The sequence below is a fragment of the Heloderma suspectum genome, chromosome 1 (assembly GCF_057233095.1).
Source record: "Heloderma suspectum isolate Gila_16-S chromosome 1, 16-S_ref, whole genome shotgun sequence".
Lineage (NCBI taxonomy): Eukaryota > Metazoa > Chordata > Lepidosauria > Squamata > Helodermatidae > Heloderma > Heloderma suspectum.
In genome coordinates, this window is record NC_139458.1 from 173,210,897 (window position 1) to 173,219,734 (window position 8,838).

Genomic DNA, 8,838 nt, shown 5'->3' on the forward strand with positions numbered 1-8,838 from the left:
CGCTTCCTCCAAGTAGATTTCGCGTTGGCAGCCGTGACTGTTGTGCTCGTTTCCCCGAGCTTAACTGATGGCATTTGGGGGCAAAGCAAGGCTCCACGCGGGCGGGCGGGGGCGTGCTTTTTCTTCGGCCGCAGGATCGAGGCCTGGAACGTGGGAAGCAGCCGGAAGGCAACGTGCCTCTGGCTGCGTGCAGAGTGCCTCGCCCCTCACCGGGGAGCAGCCGCAGACTTTTCTGCACCGTCTTCAGTGGGATTCCGGGGAAGGAGGTGGCGGGCTCCCCGAGCCCCAGCGTATTTTAAAGAGGAAATGGAAATTTCCCTGCCATAATCTGCCCCTACAATCGCGCGCACGCTTTCCCTCGGGCAGAAGCAGCGGCGTATGGAAGCGAAACGGGGTTTTCCCCTGGAATTCGGCCAGGCTTAGGAGCGAGGTGATGGGCGTGCGGGGTGGGGACACAAAAATGCTTTGGGAAGGTTCCTTGTGTACTGGATTGTGCGTGGCCGTCTGCGGCTCCCACTAGGTGGGAGGGAATACCGAGAAATGCTGGTGAACTAGGACTGGCCATTTACCGGGTTGAGTGAAGGCCCTTCACACACACACACACGCCTGCATAGACAGGCATCACGGGGTAGAACTGGACCAGTTTGATTTCTGCCTGTTACACAGCAATTAAAAGCACAGGAATCCTGTGGGGAAGGCTGCAGTTCAGGCTGCGGTTGTGTGTGTGTGTGTGTGGGGGGGGGGTGCGAATGTGTTTCAAATCAAGCAAGGGGACAGCCATAAAGGAACAGTTGTTATCTGATGAAGTGGACTCTAGGCCCCCAAAAGCCACAACACCTGAAAGGCTTTTTGTTGTTTAGGTTGCAACATGGCTACCTCCTAGGGATGTCAGAGAATTACGCCACGGACTCGGCCACCTGGAATCTGTGGCAGAACCGCCACCCCCGCCACCCCGTGGAATCCCCCCAGGACGGAGTGTACCCGGCGGCAGCTCCGGCTGGCTGCCGGGCTGCTGCAGCCGCAAATGGCAGCCATTGTAGCGGCCGCCATTTGCGTGGCTGCCTTTCTTCGTGATAGGCTACGTAAATACGTGGCCTGTCACAGCAGAGAGCAGAGGCACAAATGGTGGCCGCTACGCCGCTACGCATTGCTCTTTGCCGCAATGGGCTACATAAGTATTTACGTAGCCTATCACGGCTTGGCAGCCACGCAAATGGTGGCCGGCATAGTGGCTGCCATTTGCAGCCGCAGCAGCCGGAATTCCGGCTGCAGCTGGCCCCAGCCGGCAGCTCCGCGGAGTCGCCGCGGAGCAGCGCTGGCTGGGGAGGATTCCGGGGTGAGGGACAGAGTGCCTCCCCGCCACCGCTGATGCCCCAGAACGGAGCCAGGTAAGTGTTTCGTACATCACTATACCTCCCTGATCATCCCGTGACTGCCAGAGTCCCATTTTTGATGGGAAGGCTGTACAATCCAGGCTGTCAGGATGCTGTTTGGGAAAGGACCAGTGCCGCAGATGTATTTCAATCCAACCCCTTGGAGCCCCCTTCCCAAATTCTGCATCCTCAGATCCTGGATGTGGCGAGTGGCTACCAGGAAGAGGGCCTTTTCTGCTGTGGCACCGCGGCTGTGGAAGAGTTCCCTAGAGAAGTTCGCCTGGTGCCTATGTTGTACTCCTTCCGGGGCCATTTGAAGACCTTTTTATTCTCCCAGTATTTTAGCATTTTAGCTTCCTAGTCTTTTAGCTCTGGTGTTTTAAATCTGCATTTTAAATCTCTGCATTGCTGCTAGGTTTTATTCTGGTGGTACTGTTATTTTGTGTATGTAAAAGCTTTCACATTTTATATTGTTTTATGCTGCGCTTTGTGGTTTTAATTTTTGTGAACTGCCCAGAGTGCTTCAGCTATTGGGCGGTATAGAAATGAAATAAATAAACTGTTCCGGAACTGTCGCCAAGTGGGATGAAGGGGACACACATCTGGAAAAGAGGGTGGTGTGCAGAATTAGAGGCTCCCACAGTTGTTCCACTGAGGCTGGCTGGAGTGTGTGTGTGTGTGTGTGTGTGTGTGTGGCTGTGTACGTATGAAAGAAGAGAGAGAGAGGAAGAAAGGTGATGGATGATGGTTGCTGATGAAGACCTTTTGCCAAAGTGGTTAAATGCTATGGGGCTGTTAAATCTAGGAAGAGGGTTAGGATATGGGGGATACCTACTGCTAGATTTAACGGGTGAGCTACAATGGGTGGTTGACATCTCTTGGGAAGCTAAGGCAGCTGCAGGGAAAAGGGCAGATTCCAGGTTGGGCATAATGAAAAACAAATTGACACTGGCCATTTTAGTTTCATAGTGATGGCCACCAACTTGGATGGATTTAAAAGCGGGTTTAGACAAACCCTTGGAAGTTATGGCTATCAGTGGCTTCTACCCATGATAGCTACACAGCACGTCTAGTACCAGGAGCGCTATGCCTGCGTGCACCAGTTGCTGGGGGACATGAGTGGGAGGGCGCTGTTGCACGCAGGTGCTGCGTGTGGGTTTCCCACTGCTTAGCCACTGTGCGGACAGAATACTAGACTAGATGGACCCTTGGGGTAAAATCCAACATAAATCCTACTTAGAGTGAATCCATTAAAATGAATGGGACTAACTTAAGCTGTGTTCATTTCAGTAGGTCTGCTCTAAATAGGAGTTATATCGGATTTTAGCTTTGGCCTGATGCAAACGGGCTCTTCTTATGTCCTTAAGGTGGTCAGGGCGATGTGCCATGCAGCTCATGCGTGATTTCATGCGTGAGTGTTTTTCATGCGTGAAAAACACTGCATTGATGCTGATGGGCTGCGGCTGCTGCTGCTTTGAGTTGAATGGACTTTTCTAATCTATGTGCACATTTACCATTGAATTCAGTGGGATTTACTTCTAAATAAGCCTGTAGATAAAGGATTGCTCCATTAATTTTGAATTGAACTTCACTGTCACAGAGGAATGAAGTTTGATTATGGGGAAAGTGTGTGGGCGAGGAAGCTTTGAAACACAGACAACATATATTCTGTATAAGCTGAAGAAAGGAAAGAACAATCTCATTGAACCAAAACAACGCCTATGTAATTTCTCTACATTAAAGAAAAAACCCGCAGTCCTGCCATTGTGCAGCCTTTCTGTATTTACCCCGGGCTCCCAGATGGCAACCAAATGATTGCTGAGAGGGGAAGTTTTTAATTTTCAGCGTTCCATAGAGCTCAACGAACAGTGCCATCTAGTGGCTGTTTAATAGCACAACAATGAATGTACACAGGAGGGAAAATCCAAGATATTTATATACCTCATTATCTCAGGATCTTTTTAACATGGAATAACGGGGAAATACGGCTGGGTGCGCCCTGGAGGTTGACGACACCGTGAAAAGGATCCACAAACTTCCGTGAGTGACCCACCGTGAGTGCACGATAAAAGCCTCATGTGATGGCGCCCCTAAGATGGAAAAACTCATGCTGCTTAAACAACAAAGAGTCTTGTGACACCTTAAGGGCTAACAAATTTATTGTGGCTTAAGCGTTTGTAGGCTATAGCCCACTTCATAGCATTACAGACAGTTTCAGGCTAATTGGTTTACCTTGTGCTGAGATGTTTGCGTTATCCACAACAGCTGCGCTGTGAATGACTACTGTTAATAATGTGATTGTCACTTTTTGCATTTAATTTCCTTCTGACCTCACTGTTTACAATTATCCCCACCCCCTAATTTATCTGCACATGCACACGCACTCACCATATGTACTGTATATAAACCTGAAACTCTCCATAATTCTCCACATATTTAATAAAATGGGCTATAGTCCACGGAAGCTTATGCCAGAATAAATGTGTTAGTCTTTAAGGTGTCACAAGATTTTTTTTTTCTTCTGCAACAGACTAACATAGCTATCCTCTGGAAATTGTTACTGTGGCTTGTTTCCCAAGTTGGGGATAATGTGTGAACTCATTGCTCTTTTGCTATTTACAATTAAAAACATATTTTGTTGGCATAACAATATATATAACAAGTGTTGCCAAAGTAAATGAGGAGAACAAACCTTCCTTATGATAAGGAAAGCTGGATAGGCCTGACCCCAGCCAGGAATTGCCTCTTGTGCCCATGTTGTCACTGCTATTCAGGCTAGATCTGATGACACCAAGCTCACAGAGCCTAGTGCAAACGGTGCTGTCGCTTCCTCCTCATGCTCGAGCATAAATCTTTCCAAAACGGAGGCCACACACGTTCTTTGATGAGTCATTTTAAAGTATCTGCTTGCCACTGGTTCATCATGGGGAAGCATCTGACTTGCCTAGTGATTTCAGGTAGCCATCCTGCATTCTGAATCAGCCCTGCTTGAAAAGTGCAACCTTGCCTGAGTCTTTCCCACATTGTGCCGGCTGCAGTCCCTAGGTGTGGAGTGAATGATGCACCTCCCCTTTTGCCTGCTAGTTTATGGTCAGCGTCGCTCATTTCAAGTGTGGTGACAAGCTGCACAAACTGTATTGGGGTAAGTTCAGACTGACAAGCGCCCTTGCTCCAGGCTGCAGGGCTCACAAGACCATATGGAAGCATGATTTATATGGAGATACCAGTTTATGCCATAGGTCGTTCTCCCTCAACCTGGTGCCCTCCAGAGGTTTTGGACTACAACTCCCAGCCAGCATGACCAATGGTCAGGAGGTTTGGGAGTTGTAGTCCAAACTATCTGGAAGGCACCAGGTTGAAGTAGGCTGCCATAGGTATTTCCACATGATTTGGGCTGGGCCACAAGTGCACTGAAAATCCTGCTTGCTCCAGAGGTGATCTGGGGTGGGGTGGGGCTGCTGGCAATACAACCCTCGCCTTTGTCTTGCCCACTGAACTGCGTCAGTCACATCTCTTGTCTTGCTACACTGAACTCACATTACCTATGTGATTGTTCATCTCTTAGCTGGGTGGCTGGTTCATTGCTGTGGGTCACTTCTAGTGGTACTACGATGCTGTTTCCTCTATCTTGTATTCTGGTTTTTTGCTTGGTGCCTTCTGTGCTACCCAATGTGTTATATTCAATGACCTTTCCCCATTCCCCAAGCATTTAATGAATAGTGATATCCAACTCCTGAATCCTCAACATAGGATAGGACCTTATGCTTAACTCATTTCATATTGCGAATCTGTTTCTTTGTGAAAATTCTCCTGCCTTGGTATTAACAACAAACAACAGAGCATCCCACTGTAATATTAATCCAATTAAGGGGATTGCTACTCATTAGGGTTAATATATGATGGCAGATGTGTTTCAGTCAATTCTAACCTTATATTTTCTTGGTTTTGGTCCTGTTACAACATTGGTCAAATACTTCATCATGAATGAATACGTTATCTCAGCCATGTATGGTTTTGTGTTAATGAATCATTTATAAGCAGATGAATATGCTTGTTGCTTATACATAACCATTCACTATATAGTTTGAACAAACATTTTATTTATTGTTTTATTTATTTATTTATTACACTTGTATTCCACCTTTCTTCCATTGTGGAACTCAAGGTGGCTACATGGGGTTCCCAGGGGGTCTCTCCTCCAAGCCCTGACCAGACCCAGACCTGCTTAGCTTCAGCAAGGTGGCTGCCTCATGTGCTTTCAGACCATGTCTTGGGACCATCTCACAATGAGATTTTCCATCTCATTGCTGTCCATGTGTGTAGCATATAGTCAGACAGTCACCATACCGGCATCATATATTGTTTTGCTTCCTGGTTGGATGATTGAAGTATTTCAAGTGGAGAATAGCAAAACAACTGTTTCATAGGTTCTTATTGTAGGGCAAATACCACACTGCATACATTTTGTGTACAAAATGGTATATAGTAAACAACATATGAACAATACATTATCAGTCACAGAATTACCAAAGCTCACGATCATGCTGAAGAGAATGTGCATTGCTCCTGAAAATTCAGTACATGCTCAAGGTTTTCAAAGATGCCATTATTTAATTTGTTTTAATTTTATGCACATATTATTTTAATTGCCTCAGGAGCTGTGTAAACATTAAAAATGTGTCAGTTGCTATATTGACAAGGCAAGGTCCAAAAATGATGTGGCAGTATTCTATTCATTACATTATTTTTATCCCAACCTTACTTCAGGGCACTCAGAGTAGCACACATCATTCTCCCCTCCCTATTTTACCCTCACAACAACCCTGTGAGGTAACGAGGGCTGAGAGGTAGTGACTGGCCCAAGGTCCCCCCAGTGAACTTCATGACTGAGTGGAGAGTTGAACCCAGGTCTCTTGAGTTCTACTCTGACACTCTAACCACTACACCACACTGCCTCTATACAGTGTGGTCAGTATTGCTGGTGCAGTATAGTGGATAAGGATGAGCTGTGAACCAGGAAGGTCCGAATGCAAATCTTCCCTTGGCAATGAACTTAACTTGTGGTCTTAGACAAGCCACTGTTCTCTCAGCTTCAACTCCCTATCTGCAATTTGAGTATAATAATACTGACCTATCACAGTGGGTTGTAGCAGGCATTACTGAGATAATTCTGTAAAAGTGCTTTGAATGCTCTCAAGAGCATGATGAGCATGATTATTAATGCAGAGGTCGTTTGAAGGAACACAGTGGTTAGGACTGAGAGAGCTTCTGGACAGAGAGCTCCTTGAGCCGCCAGTCAAAAGGAGTGGCGCAGCACCATCTATTCTGTCTCCTCCTCCTTAGCAGTTTTTTTGTGGAAAGAAAAAAGACTGAAGAAGCAGTGGGAAATGGGAGAATTACATATTGAAGACAGTGTTGTAAGAACATAAGAAGAGCCCTGCTGGATCAGACCAAGGGTCCATCTAGTCCAGCATTCTGTTCACACAGTGGCCAATGTTATCTGGACCTCTTGTAGAATTTTGTGAATGAGGCAGGGCAGTTGCACCCTAAATAGCTCATTTGGAAGCACCCTAAGCAACCCATTCTGCTTTCCTTGGAAAGTCAGGCTCATAATGCAAATTGTTCCGGAGCTTTTTACTGTCTAGGTTGCAGATGGTGGTGGTGGTGGTAAAACCCTGTTTATTCACAGATCAAAGAGCTAACTGAAGATTTCCGTTTGTCTTTTCGGTCTCACTTCATTCACTTCAACATCAAGACTCCAGAGATCACTTCCAGCATATCTCAAGTGCAGGGCGTGTTCGTCTTTCAGGGCATAAGGAATGTACACACAGGTAGGGGGAAGGATATGCAATCAAATATTTGATTTGGCAGGTATCCATTCCTTGGACTCAGTTCAGTTTTCCATTCTCGAATGAGCGGAGCCCGGGCAAGTATGAACTGTGAAGGAAAGAATCTCCAGGTATTGCATTACCACATCTGCCTGGTGATTATTTTTTTGAATTATGTAAACTGCACGACAAAAATGTTGGCATTAGATTATGCTAAGGAATGCGTAAAGTTTAATGTATATAGATACGGCACCTTATATTTCCTAGCTTGAATTTAAAGGTAAAAAACTTACGAAGTATTCAAAGGTTAAGAGGAAGAGCTACTTAATCATAATTGCATCCTTATTGATACGATTTGACAAAGCACGTCTTTTTGCGTTGTGTTGGAAAGCACAAAGTGTTGTGTTTGTGTTGCTTTGTGTACCTTTTTTTACAACTGTATGCACATAGATATTCCCTCTGCCTTCATCTCTTCCAGTGTGTGTGTGTGTGTGTGTGTGTGTACAGACCAGGGCTGGCCCTACTATTAGGCAAAGAGGCAGTTGCTTCAGGCAGCAGAGGTTGGGAGGCAGCAACAAGGGGTTGGGGGAGAGACCTGTGTGCCACATGGCCTGCCCTGCACCCCTAGCCTAGCCTAGCCTAGCCTGTAGTCTTCAGGTGCAGTGGAGGATTTTGTCCCATCATCCGTGTTGAAGAAAGATTCAACTGCCAGTCCAGTTGGGTTTTGTACACAGAATGGGAGAGGGGCGCTTAGTCTTAGCCTTCGCCTCAACAGTAGTCTTTTAGGACACAGTCGTATACTGAAGAGCCACCATCTGAAGTCCTATGGCAGCCTTCCCCAACCTGGCTCCCTCCAGATGTGATGGACTGCCCTTGGCCATGCTGGCTGGGGATAGGAGAGTTGCAGTCCAACCCATCTGGAGAGTGCCCAGTTGGGGAAGGTTGGGCTGCAGGGTTTGACCTGGAAGGGTGCTTGGGGACTGGCTATAGCAGGGTCATTGTTGGCCGTGCCACTGGGAGCGCTGCTGCATCACCTTGTGTGTGCTGATGCAGGGGGTGTGCTGGGGCGGGTGTGCAGGGGGTGTGCTCTGTTGAGCATTTTGCAAGTCCAAGGCATAAAACTAGCAGAGTGATAGAAGATATTCTTGGGCATACTTTCACGGGGTCTTCTTGGCTCACTTCAGCTCACTTCAGGGAGGCCACTGCATGAGGAAACTGCACATCAGAGTGTTCCTCTGGACATTTTTGTGAAGTGACATCATTTTGGCATAAGACCTGGTTTGCGTGTGGATCTCCTGCTTACTTTTCACTTCAGAAAACTTCCTCTTTCTCTTTATCTCCACTGGAGAAAAACCTGCCAGAAAGTAAGACTGGCAGAAAGTAAAACCTGCCACTTCCATATGGGAATCTGGGTGGCTTTTTGTTTGTTTGGGGATGGCTGTGTTCCCCCACCCCAAGTATTGTCCAGTGAGTTGAAGTGAAGGTAACTTGGAGCTGGAGTGAGGTTTAAGCTGGGAACCCAGTAGAAAGCCGTTATCCCAGCAAAGATGGGCTCTCAGGTAGCTCTTACCCCTTGCTGGTCGTATGCTGATCCCAATGCACATTTAGTCCTACCTCCTCCTGAGTAGAACCCTGAG